The 9,974-nt window shown below is 42.9% G+C and overlaps 1 long non-coding RNA gene across 1 annotated transcript; it reads left to right on the forward strand.

Moving 5' to 3' along the window:
• Positions 1–737: 737 nt before the first annotated feature.
• Positions 738–8,139, forward strand: LOC146861312 (uncharacterized). Its single transcript, XR_014979243.1, has 3 exons — positions 738–871; positions 4,632–4,701; positions 8,013–8,139. It is a non-coding gene; the product is annotated as an uncharacterized LOC146861312 (long non-coding RNA).
• Positions 8,140–9,974: the final 1,835 nt, after the last annotated feature.

A 9,974-nucleotide genomic window follows, 5' to 3' on the forward strand; every position in this document is an offset into this window, starting at 1 on the left:
AATGTTAAAGTAAATATTGTCATTGGTTTCTAATAAAATCCTACAAGGCATTGCCACTTAGCTGAATGTCAAGAAATAGAGGCATCACAGAGAACATCACAGTTGACTGTGTAGTAATGTGTAATCTATTTTTTGTAGATTTTTAGTGCGCAAACTTGACCCGAAGGTATCCGGTATCAGAGCACAAGGAGACATTAATGTTTTTTTTGTAGGCACGGGGAGATTAAATGATTTGCCCAGAATCACAGAATGTCATTACTGAGACACGAACACAGTTCCCCAGATTAGAGATCGACCGCTCTAGCCGTTAGGCTACATCCTCTCCCCAATTACCAATTGACACTTGTATGTAATTGATGCATTTTCTTGGCATGTACATGACCGTGTGCAAGGTGAATGTAGAAAGCTGTACACAGGACACAATGGCGACTAATGTACTTCTCTCCCACATCATGATTGCTGACTAATGTAACACCTATTTTCTTTCTCTCAGCTGACTAGGGGTATGCACTGATGCCCTCCCTGGGTACTGACACTGGTTAAGAATCCCCAAACCCAGGCACAGATGACATACAATCAAGCTCTCGGCCACACTGGGTCTATTGTGGAGCGGACTTCTGGTGTCCTTAAGTCAAGATTCCGCTGTCTCGATGTACCTGGGGGTTGATTGCTATACTTCCTACCCATGGTCTGCAAGATCATCATGGTATTTAGCATCCTGCACAACATATGTGTCCGGACAAATGAGCTTTTGCCAGAGGACAATGGAAAACCGGAAATGTCAGATGATGCAGAGGAAGGAGAAGAGGATCCTAGGCAACCTGCAACTACATCAGCACTGTCTTGTTGCATACGGGAGATATGGAGGCATGTAAGTAGACGTACTGTTGTCCAAAAGTACGCAAACTTATCAAGGCATTTCTGGTGACAAACTGTTATGAGCCCCAATGTACCCCAATATAGGCCTAGGTATTTGCACAACCTTTTACCTACATTTGTCCTACCTTGCTCTACATACCGGCTCTGGTGCTGACCTTTTACCTAGTTAGGTGTCGAATAAAGGTTGTGTGGTTTTCTTAGAAAACTAGCCTCATTTATTACACATGAGGGTTCTTAGTATCACAGCAGGATTACCTTCTTCTGCATAATAACTCTGCACAAAAGTCACCACAATCGTCATCCTTGGTCGAAAGACCCACAGTACCATGAAACGTCTAGGTAGAACCTCTGAGGGTACCTTTCGGATATATAAGTCCCACATCTTCCCTGGGCAAACCAGAGGAGAACAAGCTTCCATGCTGACACGCTGATGCGAGATGCTGAAGTGTCCATTTCGAGAACAAGACGGGGTCCTTCGTTCTCTCCCACCTTGTAATAGGGTTGGCTCTCTCCTAGGGGGATTCTTGGCTATACAAATGTATTCATATTAGGTACACTTAGGTACATCTAGTTAGGATTTGCATTGTAGGAGTACTCAGGATTATTGCCATGTATCTATATACCTGCATATACTCATTGTTTTAGCACCATGGTAGAACTCTACCTTTTCTTTACTCTGTTGGAGCTTATAACTGTCCGTATACATCTGTTTCTGTCTAATGGTCGTTGCAGCACACGTATTTTATACTATAATGATGCTGGTTCAATAAATACTTATTGAAAATGTCCCCACCGTTTATTCTGTATATCGCTCTAAGATCGAGTGAGCAAGAGTGACTGAGTGAAAAGTACTGTACTGTTTCCACTATCCCTGAGGGGTCAGGGTTGTCATGTTCGATAATTGCCAGAAACTATTCGCTCCTTGGTAAGGTTGTGGGACTTATAGTGGCACTGTGAGCTAGCTGGTCTACACACTAACATATCCTTTGGGGGTGTCTGGAATCAGTCTGGACACCAATCCCTTAGTTTATGTTGTCAAAACGCGCAGGTCATATATATATTTGTAGGAACTACATGACAAAACCATACAACAATCACTAATTATCATGCTCTTTATGCCCACAGATGTCCACACTAACTGGTGTGTGGGATATGGGCTTTAGCTGCATATGGTACTCATATAGGTAGAGTTGAAATAACAGCCACACATACCGCCCATGGAAAAGTGTGTGAAAGTTTTATCATTATGTTTGACCATGTATCACTTTTGTAACCATGACACGCATGATCACACACATGTGTATGATTATTTACAGACATTACACACATGAGCTAACAGTGTAAACAGTACAACACACATTACACAGAAAACAACATGCAGTCATTATGAACATGTTAAGCACATCAGACCGAAAAATCTCTATAAATATTTGCCCCAGTGTTGAAAAAAATCATGCTAGACACACTTGCAGGAACTTTTATACCCTCTGCATACCCAAAAAAGCCGCTATGTCGCATATGCGGAAAATCTACTGAAAAAAAAACATAGCAAGCCCTCAAGAGCAGTAGAGGAAATGTGCGCTAGCGGGAAAACAATTTACGCATAGCCTGAAAACGTCCCGTATCCACACACGAAATGAAGTAATGATGCAAAGGAAGTGATGCAATGGATATTGGAAGCAGGAAATCAGGAACTGCAAAGATACTTTCACATTTACTCACAGTTTATCTTTCTGTGCATGTGTGTGGTGGTGTGTGGAGCAATTGTGAAGTTGCTGTATTGTGTCTGCTGTCCCAGTTGTGCGTATTGTGTCCAATTGTTTGTATATTTTCTGTAGTTCATTGTCAGGTGTACTGTTACGTCTTGGATGTCTGTCTTTTGGGGTAGTTTGTATTTGAGGTTTTAGGTGGGTATTTGGGGTGATAACTAAACTAAACTTTGGACCACGTATTATCCCACCCATGTTTAGTAGTATACATGGGTGGGATAATACGGGGTCCAAAGTGCACCAGGCCCAGGAACTCCCAGGAGTTGGTGCTTTTCTGTGGATGGTGGTGCACTACCTTCCCAAAAATGGTAGCAGCTGTAGAACGTGTGATCCAGGAGTACCCTGTGAAGGTGCGGAAAAGATGATGAGGGAATATCTGGCAACAGATCTTGCATTTACATGGCGTGGATTGGAAGACCCAAAAACTAAAGCATCGCTGGCAAGATCTTGTGGGCAGGGAGTCAGGCCTGCTTGAATCTGTTGGAGTTACCATTGATTGAGCTACACGTAAGTACAAATTTGTTACAGCAGTATGATGTGTATCATGTTATGTTTTAACTGTTAGGGACAACGAAGTAAGGAATCATAATGATGTTTTATGCTAAATTGTCTTGTGCCAAAAAACTTATTTTTACATTCAATGGCTATAGTGCATTAACAAATTTGGAATCAGTGGTTTCTTAGTTACAGTGTGACCATCACTATTGGCACTATAACCACAAGTGAGTGAAATGTATTCATGGTAAGCATGGAGTTGCCATGCATTGCTGTGCATGTACTGAAACTGGTAAACTGGTAAATGTATGTGGAGTCAATGTCATCAGTATATATCTAATTCAGACGTTCTGGTGGAGATCAGTACTTTACCTTATTAACAAGGGGGTGTTCCTCCACTTAACATGGCTTAAATGCCAGCTTGTAAATAAGGCCCCTATTCACACTGCATTTTATGTAAAATATGCTTGTAATGTATGTTACAGTGGGTGTTCCATAACAACACCCATTATTGCATGATGCTGGCCCATCTTCACATGGTATGGGGCTGTGCAAAACATTTTCTGCCAGCAAAAACCTGATCTGAAGCTAGCGATACCATGAGAAATGTTACATTTCTACACGTATCATGATATTTTTTATGTGTCCAGCCTTCTGCTGCACACATATGCAGAGCAAATCCCATATACAAATTGATTATGTGCAGGAAGGTGTCCCTTCAGACACATGAACAATTGACCCTAGCAAAATAATACTAGTGTACCAGCTCTGGCCCTAAGCTGCTTCATTCGCACATGCACTAAGGTTTGCACAGGAGTTCCCCACATTCTTGTACATTAGGCACCTTCATGCATCTTTAAACTGTAGGAGCACAGCTTTACCAAATAAGGCGTAACACTGCGTACCGCAACTTACCCTTAAATATGTCCCTTCATGTGAATAAATTGTTGGCACTGCGGATGTGCTCCAAAGGGGGTAGTCCTGATACAGGCATGTGTCATTTCCAGGTTGAAATTTCAGTTACAGTACCAATTGTGCAAGGCTCTTGTACATGTCATTTACCATCTTATAATGTGCCAAAGTATTGTGTGTCTTCTGAAGGGACCACATCATGATCTGCTTTTTTAGATCCCTGACGTACCACCTCTTAATTGGCCAGCATTTTTTATGTCTGCCATGGCTTACTCTGTTTTGCTAATCCTGAGTAGTCATCTTTTGTACAAGCCATCGGGATGTTTGGAAATTATGTTGTGCGATACCATACCCTCGTAGCACTGACATGTAGGCTGCACAAGTTGATACGGGGACCAATACGGATGATCACAAATATATGTTGGATGATGATTTATTTGGCATTTGTAAACAGGGGGCCTTCAGAAACCATTACCTGCGTATGTATGTGAATTCTCATCCAAATCAGATACATGTGCGCATTCCATGTATGCGTAAAACAGTTTTATGATGTCCTGTTCATGTTATGTCTTGCAGATAGACACCGCGCCCCCCACACCTTATACCGAAGCTGAGATGACCAACTTCAGCAACCCCAACTTTACTGGTGAGTTTCTTAATCTGTGTAATAAGTGTGCTGCAAGGAGTGAGTGTCATATCAGATGTGTATGGAATTGCCTGAATCATTGGGCAACCCTCACCAATTGCCTTCTTGAAGATGTGGTATAGGAGGTGGATAGATGTGGCAAAATGTTGCATGTGTTTCACCTTCTGACTATTATTGCAGATTAGACAGTAGCTATCTTGATATTACAGGAAGAAAGTTGTGTGTGATGTGTGTATTTTCGAAACTGTCTGACAATGCTAATGTATGAGATAATTGTAGAACAAGTCTGCCAGCAAAAAAGTGAGATTGTTACAGTATGTATGTGATATGCACATGTAGAAAACCTGTCGACATGTGTAGAGGGATGGTATAGTCCACCGTAGAGTGCAATAATATTAGAAATTCATTTGTTTACATGCCATTGTCTGATGTGGTGTACATTTCCTGCATCCAGTATTAAATTTCATGCTTACCAGGTTATCTGTATAGGAAGAAATGTATACTCAAAAGGCTCTTTGTCCCATATATCTCAAAATATTGTGACACAAGTAACATACCTTCAAGACATGGCACATCTGATAGTGTAATAAGCCTGTGGCATGACAGCCATTGAATGTTGGCCAAGGTATACCACTTTACAGACATGGTAAACTTGTTCACCAATCCATGGGTACAGACACAAATATGTACCTATATAGAGCCTTTATGGAGATGATCATCATAACTTCTGCATATGGTGTGGGTATAGCACAGTCTATACAATCTTACCTTTGCTAATAGTAAAACATACATCTGATAACCTAGGTGTAGGTATGTGTGTTATCAATAAAAGCTGCTAGGAGTTACGTTGGCTAATGGGACAACTGTGATTGTTATTGTAACTAATCCTTGTCTTGTTATGTGTACAGAGTCAGCCTACGACTGAGATATGTAGTTCATTTTTTCAACATGACACAAGTTGAATTGCAAAGTTTTAACAAGAGGAAGGTCCGTTACCATAACTTGAGAAAAATTATAAGGTTATACAGGGCCATGGGACGTCAGTTCCTGGCTGAAAAGGATAAGGGGCAGTGGCCAGTGTTTCCCAGGGGAGTCCCAACGACCGACCACGCAAGTGTGACCAGCCACAGCAATGTCACAGCAGGACCATCCCACGGACCAACACCAGAGACCTCTCGGAGTTGGCCATCAGTCACCCTGCCACCCACACAACAGCCCACAGTAGCCCAAAGTACTTTTGAACAGGACATAAGGAGGGAGCATTCAGACATTAAATTAAGATTGGCAGTCCTAGAAAAAAAGTGGGCCAGTCCCTGTCCCTGCTTCAGGACATTAAACAAGCAGTGGGGCAGGGCAAACCCTATGGGAACCATGTCCCATACACTAATTTCAGGCTGCTGAAGAGGCAACCTTGTTTTTAATGTAGTTTGTAGGATAGGTTTAGGATAGAGTTAAGTTAGTGTATATAGGGGGTTCTTAAGGGTGGGTCATATTACTTGTCATATTATATTTATTTGGGTTGTTTGGGGGTTGATGTGTGCTTCATGTTTTAAAAAATGGGGAAAAATCAATTTTCTTTTGCAAAACTTAAAAATATATATATTTGTCTAGCTTACATGTAGTATAGCTATATTAGTCCTGTTTTCAGATGTGTCTTATATGGGGGGGTTGATGTTTACATGTTGTGTTAAGTGTGTAGGTCACGTTAAGCTAAGATAGGGTAGTGTTAAGGTTAAATAGGATAAGGTAGTGTGCGATAGGTTAGGATAGTTCCTTAGAATAGGTTATATAGGCATAGGTTTCGTTTTTTACACAAACCCAGCATATTTACACATACACAGGACAGCATCATACTCAGAATGGGCGTGCCCTCCTCTTGTGTTTTCCCCTGCACTGGCAATGATGAAGACAAGCAAGCAGAAACACAGACAACTTTTAGCCAGGCTTCAAGGATGGCTGCATTGGTGCACAGCTGACCTTTTGCAGCAACACAAGGGTGTGCATAGGGATGACACATACTCCAGTGTACATTGCCCTCCCATGCATTTGTGAAAGGATGCATGTTGGCGCAAACAAATGGTGTGGACGTACAGAATGATGCCACATGAGATGGCAGGTCAGAGCCCGTTTGGATTGATGAGAAGCCAGGTTCCGCACTCTAAGGAGAATCCTGGATGGATGAAGAGAAGTAAGAAAATAGAGTGGGATGTTAAGGATGTGAGAAGCTGCATTCTGGCTTCACAGGGCAAAAACAATGGTTTTGATGCCAAGCATGGGGCAAGAGATGTACATCTAGAAAAAGGTCAGTGGTTGAGAATGAAGTCACATAGGAAGGTCGTGATGAAGCAGATAAACTACTGAATCCTTCTAGCTGACACATAAAACTGATTTTGACACCCCTGAGAGAAAAATGACACCCATGCATAAATTGTGCTAAATATACGTTAGGAGAATTATGAGAAACACATCATGAAAAGACTTAGGGCCTGATTAGGATGGCGGACAGTCCCGTAGTAGGCATTACGATGCGACCACCACCATGGTGGTCGCAATGCCTATATTTTTCATTGCGGCATGTGCTGCTGGCTGAAGCAACTGCGGCAATGCAAAAAAGGGACACTATACATATCCCTGCACTATGTGGCAGGCACCATGCGGTCCCTGCCACAAGGTAGAGGAATATGAAGGAGGGCATCATGGGTGCCCCCCAGTGCCCACAGCTGAGGGCCAGGAAGGAAGGGGGGCCCGCTACTGGCCCCCAATGTCCCTTTCCGCCTGCCTGTTCATGGCTGGTAAACTACCATGGACAGGTGGGCAGAAAGTGACATCATAATCCCTAGTGCGGTGCCTGGTAGGCACCACCACTATTGCAGGGATTGCGAGGCCCTCCGCCACACCAGCGGGCTGAAGGAGCCCGTTGGATGCGTGACGGTCGGTGTTTCCGACCGCCATCAAACCGCCCCCATTTTAATATGGCGGGCGGTAAACCTGTCTACGATGGCGGTGAGACCGTCACCCATAGGCTGTCGGTGGCGGTCTCGCCGCCATCGTAATTGGCCCCTTAGTTACTGGATTGCAGAAGCAAGCAGAAGGGTGTAAGTTAGTTGAAATTTTTCATTTGAATGACATGGGTTCGTGAATTAACAATGTGTGTGAAGAATTAGTGAAGCTAATGTAATCTAGAGGGCGTTATGTGGGTATTTTAGGAGTCTGAATGTGAGGGAAGCGTCTTCGTCGATGCCCACTGATGTAGATGTTCCTCTGAGCGCGAGGGAAGCGTCAATGTTATGTTATGTTAAATCCTTTTATAGCGCGCAATAGCTACTCCGAAGAGTGTCCCAGCACGAAGAGAGGTTAAAAGCATAAGAAGCGCTGAAGAGTTTCCTGAGCAGCTCGTGTGAGAATGTGATATTCAAATACTGCTGATGGTGAACTGCCTCTGACTTTCGTGCTTGGTAAGTTTAACTTCCAATTAGCTAGAGATTTCTTGTGCCTTATTCACAATACAATCCTCACATTGTATGTTCTAAGACAATCCTCCAAGGTACCAGTGCTCCTTCCCACATCGGGAGTGACAAGTGCAAAAAGTCCACAAGAGCGCTTGCCTGTGGTTCACCCGTGCTTGAAGGAGCAGAGTTCGTAGTCCACCAGAAGTCCCAGTAACAGCTCCTAGCTCCCGCTCGTCACCAAAAGGTGTAGTACAAATGCACATGCAGAAAGAATCCAAACATGGCTTTATTGCAATATCTTCTTACAAGGATGTATCAGCCCAACAGACCGTGAACAGCTTCTTCTCTTCCACCCACATTCTATTACATCACTTGTAGAACTAACCAATATTGAACACATGCCCTCACTCTGTGCACAAGCTATTAATTATATTTAAAGGAACATACTCACAAGCTACTAACCCAATACTACAGTGGGTCATACATATTAAAAATGTCAACTCACCAATCCCGATCCACTCGAAAAGAGGTAAATTCACATTGTCCCAGAGATTAGCTGCTATGTGACAAAACTAAATCTTTTGACCATGAAGAATAACTGGATCCCAGCCACAGGATCCTCATCTGGCTCAGATTCTGAAGAAGGAAAACCCTGCTGTGGCAGTTATCCACCACTGTTCTTGGCAGTAGTCTGATATGTGATGGGCTGCAGTTCACCATGATTATGGGCATGGAGTCTCTGACATCAGAATCAGAGTCCCATCAATGACAAGCATGAGCAGAAGCAGAGGAGAATTGGGGCCTTCTGTGGTGTCACCTCCACCCATCAGCAGACTTGTGGGAACACTTTCTCAAAGACATGGCAAAAGTAAATTCATCAAAGAATGTCACTAACCTGGCTCCCTACAAGCGCTCAATGATGATCTGCAGCATTCTCAGCTGACCCAGCCTCACCTGATAGTAACGTGACCAATTGCATGTCTGGAGGTCCCATATTACCATCAAGAAAAATAAAGCAAACATTGATTGCAGAAGTCCTTGGCAGGGAGTATGAAGTGTCTACTAAGACACCCGGCCATGAGGACCCTCCTTCCCTAGACTTGCAGTGGCATCTTTTCAGTTGTACATTATTGCTTCCATATTATGGGAAAGAAGAAGAGGATGTACTGTGCCTAGGAAGGGGAAAGAAGATGATTAAGTGAGTTCTGGATGCATCTAGGGGCTTCAGAATTTGTCATGGAGGCAACATGCCTCAAAATGTATTGAATGTAACAAGGATCATGGAGGCAACATGCCTCAAAATGTAATGAATGTAACAAGGAACATGGAGACAAGGCCGTATTTTAAATAGTCTACAACACTATCACCTACAACAAGCCTGCAAAATGATACTACATGCTCACTCCAAGCATTTGTAGAGGTTTCCAGCTTCACTGCTTAAAATAAACACCTCCATCTGAAATTAAACACAAAATGAAGTGCCGAAACGTTTAGTTAACTTACTTTGGTCTTAGCTAATCAGCTGGCAAGCTAGGTTACAAGTTAGACTAGCTGAAATGGCAACGCCCAACTAACAAACAGCAATATGAAAGAGAAAAGCACAATACAGGATTTAATCAAATCCACGGAATACAGAGTATTACGTTTTTTGGGGACTGCGGAGAGAAGATTTTGAGAATAGGTTTTGGGGGAGAGAGTTGGCTGGGCTGATCCTCAGCTAAAGATTAAGGACAAAGAAAGAACCCTATATATCAGTTGCTGCATCCATAAGACATTGGTGCTGGGAGAAGTGGCTTAAACAACTAAATCCATGAAAAAATCTGA

This window comes from Triturus cristatus, chromosome 3_1, assembly GCF_964204655.1.
Source record: "Triturus cristatus chromosome 3_1, aTriCri1.1, whole genome shotgun sequence".
NCBI lineage: Eukaryota > Metazoa > Chordata > Amphibia > Caudata > Salamandridae > Triturus > Triturus cristatus.